The sequence below is a fragment of the Gracilinanus agilis genome, chromosome 2 (assembly GCF_016433145.1).
Source record: "Gracilinanus agilis isolate LMUSP501 chromosome 2, AgileGrace, whole genome shotgun sequence".
NCBI lineage: Eukaryota > Metazoa > Chordata > Mammalia > Didelphimorphia > Didelphidae > Gracilinanus > Gracilinanus agilis.
In genome coordinates this window covers 253,202,919-253,210,243 of record NC_058131.1, presented here as the reverse complement: position 1 = coordinate 253,210,243, position 7,325 = coordinate 253,202,919, and positions in this window count along the sequence as shown.

Sequence of the window (7,325 nt, the reverse complement as noted above, 5' to 3'; positions counted from 1 at the left end):
ATCTGGTCTTGGAGTCTGGAAGATGTGGGTTCAAGTCCTCACTGTCACACGTTGCCTTCACGACTATGGGAAAGTCTCTGAAATCTCTCAGAGCCCCTGGGCAACTCTCTAAGGCTATATATTGTACAGGTTGTCCCAAAAGTCTTAGTGAAGTTTTAAGCACTGAAGCATAAAACTCTATGAAGATTCTTAAGATTTATACCCTGAATAAATTACAAAGCAATTGCCAATCTACACCAGTAGAGAGGAAGTCCCCACACTGAGAGTTCTTCACAAGAATGAAATCATGTTGTTCAGTAATTTTTCAGTCATGTCTGACTCTTCATGACTCCACTTAGGGTTTTCTTGGCAAAGATAATGGAGTGGTTTGTCATTTCCTTCTATGGCTCATTTTACAGATGAGGAAACTGAGGCAAAAAATAATTAAATGGCTTCCCCAGGGTCACACAGTATAAGCGTCTGAGGTCAGATTTGAACTTAGGAAGATGAGTCTTTCCCAACTTCTGAGCTAGAATTCTACCCATTGCATCACCTAGCTGAAAACACTGGTTCAGGTACAAATAATATAAACCTTAATTCTTCTTGTCCCTGGGACCTGTTGTACCTATCCATTTTAAACTTCTGGAATATTAGAGCTGAGAGGGACCTTCAAAGTGATTTCAGTTGGCAGATTTTCCAAGACTTTGGGGATACTGAACAAGGAAATTATCTCCCACCAGGGTAAATAAAAAGACCTCAGATAGTTTTGGAACCTCTGGAAGTGCTAATAGTATAATAGATCCTATAATACATTTGAATGCTCTGAAATGTGGATTGATTTGTTGTGTGGCACTGATTTTTTAAAATTTAAATTTATTTGCTACATTAAAGTATCCAGTTAACACTCTCTCTTCCTCTCCCCCCCCCCCCATTAGAGAAGACATCATTTGACCAAAAAAAATATATGGATATAGAACTATATCTTACTTATTTCTACTTATCAGTTCTTTCTCTGGAGACAAACAAAAGTCATTCTTCAAACAATATTGCAGAATGATCAACTGTGAAAGACGTAGCTACTCTCAGCAATACGATGATCCAGGACAGTTCTAGGGGACTTAGAACGAAGCATGTTCTCCACCTCCAGAGAAAGAACTGTGGGAATCAGAATAAAGATGAAAGCATACGCTCTTTCGCTTGTTTATTTGGGTTTTTATTTCGGGGTTTTGGTTTTATAAGATTATTCAGTTACAAAAACAAACAATATGGAAGTAGGTTATGCCTGATAATATATGTATAACCCAGAAAAAAATTAATCTTCTTATTGTTTCTTATGGTGCACTAGTATTCCATCACAATCATGTGCCACAGCTTGTTTAGCTATTCCCCGACTGATGGGCATCCCTTTGTGGCACTGATTTTTAACAGAATGTAGGCAGCTGAATTCTCTCTCCAATTTGACAGCCAAGGGCTGAAGGAGATCATCTAGGAGATAGAACAGCAACAGCAGTGATAAAAAACAATAGTTGGCATTTACATGTCTCTTCATGGTATGGAGAGCACTTTACATAACTTATCTTATTTGATATAGATCTATAACTGCATTTACAAATATCAAGATGTGCATAGCTATTAATAATAATCACTAGCCATTGTATACTTTAAATATTCAATTTATTTAATCATTTAATCCTCACCAAAACCTTGTGAGATGGGTGCTATTATTCTCTTCATTTTACTGAGAAGGAAATTGTGGCACTGAGTAATGCTGACTTGCCCAGGGTCACACAGCTAGGAAGTGTCTGAAGTTGGTTTTGAACTGAGCTCAGGCTCCCTTGGGCAGCCAGATGGTGCAGTAGATAGAGCACCTGGCTGGAAATAAAGAAGACTCATCGTCCGTGAATTCAGATCTGGCCTCTGGCACTTGCTAGCTATGTGATCCTGTGCAAGTCACTTAGCCCTGTTTGCCTCACTTTCTTCAGCTGGAAAATGAGCTGGAGAAGGAAATGGAAATCCGCTCGAATATCTTTGCCAAGAAAACTCCAAATGGAGTCATGGAGGGTCAGACACAACAATAAGGTTCCATTATGTAACAGAACCTGATGAATTTTACCAACCTTCTGCATGACAGAATTATTTCTGAAAATGTGTGTGTGGAGTGAATTCTATTTTAAATGGGGCAGGGATAGGGGTAGGGGAGGGAGGACACAGAAACAAAAGTATCACATGCTAAAAGGATCCCATCGTGCATCCTTTTCTGAGGCTCGATCGTCATTTTTGTATGTGTGATAGTATTCTTTTGGTGCAGGGGTTGGGTCAAATGACCCCCGAGGTTCCCTCCTTACTCTCAGGTTCTGCAGTCTTGAAAAGTATCTAATGAGAGTACAAAGGAATCATTCACACAATTCTAGATTTTTTGATATTGAGCTTACTTAAATAACATAGTTCTGTTAAATAAAACAGCACTTGGTATTTTCAATTACGGAAACAAATTAAGGGTTTTATGAATTTAACACATGCCAACTGTCAGACTCCAAATCAAACTGACTCTTTTTGGAAAAGGATATTCCTGTCTCTTCCAATTCCCTCCCCTTGGACTCCTTTTGCCAATCCCCGGCCTCTTCTGCTCTTCCTCTCCAAAAGAAAGGGATGCCCAGTGCAGGAAGTAGGCTTAGGTGGGTTTGTGGCCAACCCAGTCCATACACAATAGGCCTGAATTTCAAAGGTAGCTCTTTCCTGCCTCCTCTGAAGGCTAAGTCCTGGCCTGGTATTCTTGGTTTTGTTTGTTTCTAGTGGGGAATCAGATTCCTGCAACCACACAGTCTGTGGTTTTCTTTAGCTTGAGGTTGGAATGATTCTAAACCCTTCAGAGAAGATTGTTTTCCACCTCAAAGATGAAAGGATGCCCTGCAGACAGATCAATCTCTTGCTCCCCTCCACCCCAGCTTTCCTGAGAAGATAATAGATCTTGCTAACCTGTTTGCAGGTAATTATAAATTCACTTGCTCTCCATTGCAAAGAGACTCTCTATAGAAAGTGACTGTGGGGAGTAGACAAAAATCGTTTCTTAGTAGCAAGATTAATGCCAAAATTGGACCGTTTAAATCAACCACTGGAATTTGGTTTCCCAGAAAGCAGACTCACTGGCTTACAGTAGTTCTCTGTTTGATACACATGGCCCTAATCCTTGTTGCTGTCGAGTTTTGCTGAAATCCCGAAACAGACCGGGCAGCAGCCGACTTGTCACTACATTACTGTAAGTGCACAACAAACTGGGCTGTGTTTGCAATTGCTTTTGAGTTGGTGACAAAATGGCAAGCCAAGAATTTCCATTAGGTAACTGACATTTTAGCCTTGACTCTGGATGGAAGAACTCAGGGATAGAGGTAGAGCCTAGAGATACGCCATGCTGCTCACTTGGCTCATCCTTGGACTGTAGATTTAGACCTTCGAGGAACATTTCAAGTCATCTAATCCAATGGCTTCATCTTACAGATGAGGAAACTGAGGCCAAGAGAGATTAAGTGACTTCCCTAAGGTCACTCAAATAGTGACAGACAGTCAAGTCTAAGTCCTTTGACTCCAAATTCAATATTCTTTCAGAGGCAATTCGGTGGTGTAATACATAGAGTATGGGTCTGTGGCTGGGAAGATTGGAATTTAAATCCAGCATCAAACACTAACTAGTGTTTGTGACCCTAGATGAATCATTTAACCTTTGTTTGCCTCAGTTTCCTCATCTGTAAAATGAACTGGAAAGGATGTGGCAAACCACTCCAGTCTCTTTGCCAAGAAAACCCCAAATGGGGTCATAAAGAATAGGATATGACTAAAATTATCTGAACAATAATAAAAAAAAATGAGGATGATAACTAAACTTCCCTCACAGAGTTACTACGAGGATCAAGTAAAATATTGTCTTCTCTCTTAAACAGAGGCTTTAATAACTTTAGGGCTCTGCCACTACCAAAGCCATAATATCCTTTCCCCATAATCAGAGGGCTAGCTGGGATCTTAGTGTAGGGGTTCTTAACTTGGGATAGAGTTAAGAGATCTATGAATTCAGAGGGAGAAAAATTATATCTTTATTTTCACTAAATATAACATTTGGCATTTCTTTCAATTATTTTAAAACATTCTAAAAATGAGCCCATGACAAAAAAAAGTTAAGACCCTCTTGTTAAGAGCCCTCGAGTCCAGGGCTTGGCAACCTTTTTGGCCGTGAGAGCCATAAATGCCACATTTTTTAAAATGTAATTTCATGAGAGCCGTACAGTGCTCACAGTGCGCGCTCCTGTAACAGTGCCTGAAAAAAATGGACTTTATGGCTCCTGCAGAAAGAGCCATATCTGGCCCTCAAAAGAGCCAGATATGGCTCAAGAGCCATACATTGCCGACCCCTGCTCTCGTCTAAACCCCTTATTATACATTGGAGGAACTAGAATCCAGAGAGAAGAAGCAGTTTACCCAAGGCCACGAAGGAGGTTCTTCTGACTCCAAGATCCCACATGGCAGTAACTTATAGCACTCTATCCAGGATCTTGGCACATAAAAGCAAGTCTGAACTCAATTTGAGTGCTTCTGTGCAGTGGCACAGAGGAAAAGCTTCCAGCAGGCCACCTTCATTCTCGTAACTAAATGGTTTGAGTCCCAACATGTTTGGAAAATAGGAATCTGTTTTTTGCATATACATATTGATCACTTACGAAAATGCTTGATTGAGATATGATCTTGGATTTCCAATAACTACAAAATGCATAATACTTCTGGAGATCAGTCTACCAAAGCACCAGAAGACTTGGAGTGATTCAATTACAACATGCTCCTTAAAGAAAAAATAAAGAACAACTTAAATAGCTGGAAGAATATTTGGTGCTCATATCTGGGCCATGCCAATATAATAAAAATGACAATGCTACCAAAGTTAATTTATAATATTAATGCTATATTAATCAAATGATCAAAAGGTTGTTTTATAGAACACAATAAAATTAGGTTCATCTAGAAAATGAAAAGATTTGAAATATCAATGAAATAATGAAGAGATAGGCTTGAAGGGAGAATAGCACTTCCAGATATCAAGCTATATTATAAAGCAGCAGTCTTCATAATCATCTGATACTGGTTAAAAAATAGAGAATTAGATCATTGAAACAGATCCCAATGACCCAGTATTTGTTAACTAGAAAACACAAATCACTTAGGAAAGGATTCCTTCTTTGCTTAAAAACAAACAAACAAACAAAACTACTGGGAAAATTGGAAAGCAGTCTGGCAAAAATAACTTTAGATCAAAATCTTATGCTATTTTCTTCAATGCATTCTAAATGGATATGTGAACATTAATGATCAGTTTATTAAGAAAAAAACTAGAAGAGAAACAGATTATATACCTCTCACAGCTATGAGTAGGAGATGAATTCTTCAGCAAAGAAGGAGTAGAGACAACCACAAAAGAAAAATGGATAACTTTGATCACATGAACCTGAAAAGCTTTTGAACAAATAAAAAGATTCCTTTGTACCAAACTTCTCTGATAACAATTTAATATCCAAAGAATGTAGATAATTTTAAAATATACATATATAAGACCAAATGCCATATACCATATATAAGACCTAATAAATAAGTAACCAAAAATGATGAACAAATAGTTCTCTAAGAAAGAATTTCAAACTATTAACAACCATGAGAAAGAATGCTCCAAATCACTAAAAATAAGATGAATGCAATTCAAAGCAACCATGAAGTTTTACCTCATGCCTTAAAAGTTGACAAAGTTGACAGAAGAAGGCAATAGGCAATGTTGGAGAAGTTGTTGAAAGACAGGCACACTAGTGATTTGTTGGTAGAGCTGTGAGTTAATATTTTGGAATGCAGCTTTAATTATTCAAATTAAGTAACCAAAATGTCAATATTTTTTGATCCTGAGATTTCATTACTAGGCTTATACTCAAAGGATACTATTGATAAGAAGAGAATTGCTATATATACTATTACAGTTAAAATTCTTTGGAAACTGTATCTTAATTTCATAATTATTATTTATTAAATAGCAAAACGTGGGCCAGAGAGAGAGAGAGAGAGAGAGAGAGAGAGAGAGAGAGAGAAAAGCATGAGCCATATGTCACTGGCTAGCTCTTTCAATCACCTCCTCCTCCAGTAGACTGAGTCAGCCCAGAGCCAGACTGGAAATCTATATGAGCCCCTGGTTTCAGGAAAAAAAAGTCAACTTCCTATTCTCTCCATCAGTTTATGCTCTTTGTGATGGCCCTTTCTGAAGCCTCCCTGATTAGAGGATGTGGGTTTTAATCAGGACAAGAGACAGGTCTTCCAAATGCCAGGAGTAACCACACAGCATTTCAAATGACCTCACAGAGCATATGTACTTTTCTCTACAGGGCTCTGCCTACCTTGTTTAATTATTTCACCACCCAAGAGATTTCTTATTTATAGATAAACAAAGAACTTGTCTCCATCCTGCCTCAGCCTGGGGAGAGAAGCCAGTTAGTTGTAGCTTAATCTAAGATCAAATTGAGCTTTAAAATTAAAGTTGTTTTGGGGGCCAAAAAGGGGTACAAATTAACATTAATTTTCCACTACAGCAAAATATTTTCAACACACTTTTTGTGGCACCAACTAATTGGAAACAAAGTAGATGTCCACAGATTAGGGAATGGCTTAACAAATTATGATTCCTGAATGTAATGGAATATTACTGGACAGTGAAAAATGATGAAATGACAGATACGTGGATAAATTGCATATATTTTCAGACTTTTTCAGTATATTGATTAATTATATTAATTTTCTTCTTGTTTTGTCTTTTAAAAAATTATATTTATAGTCATCTCTCCCAATATCATGGTTCACTTATCAGGCTTCACAGTATCATGGGTTTTAAAAAAATAATCAAATTCTGTTTCACAGAGTTTTCACCATAATGTGGGATTTTGTTAAAATTACATAGGTTTAAGAGTCTAGAAAGTATTTAAGAGCATATGAAGTGTTTATAAGAGTGTGGGAAAGGTTAATAATAGGGGGCAGCTGGGTAGCTCAGTGGAGTGAGAGCCAGGCCTAGAGACAGGAGGTCCTAGGTTCAAACCCAGCCTCAGCCACTTCCCAGCTGTGTGACCCTGGGCAAGTCACTTGACCCCCATTGCCCACCCTTACCAATCTTCCACCTATGAGACAATACACCGAAGTACAAGGGTTTAAAAAAAAATTGTATAAGAGTGTGGGAAAGGTTAATAATAGTATAGAAAAGGTTTGTAGGAGAATGGGAAGGATTCATAAAGCCTTAAAATATATATAAATAATAAAATAAATATAACGCCGCTACTTCA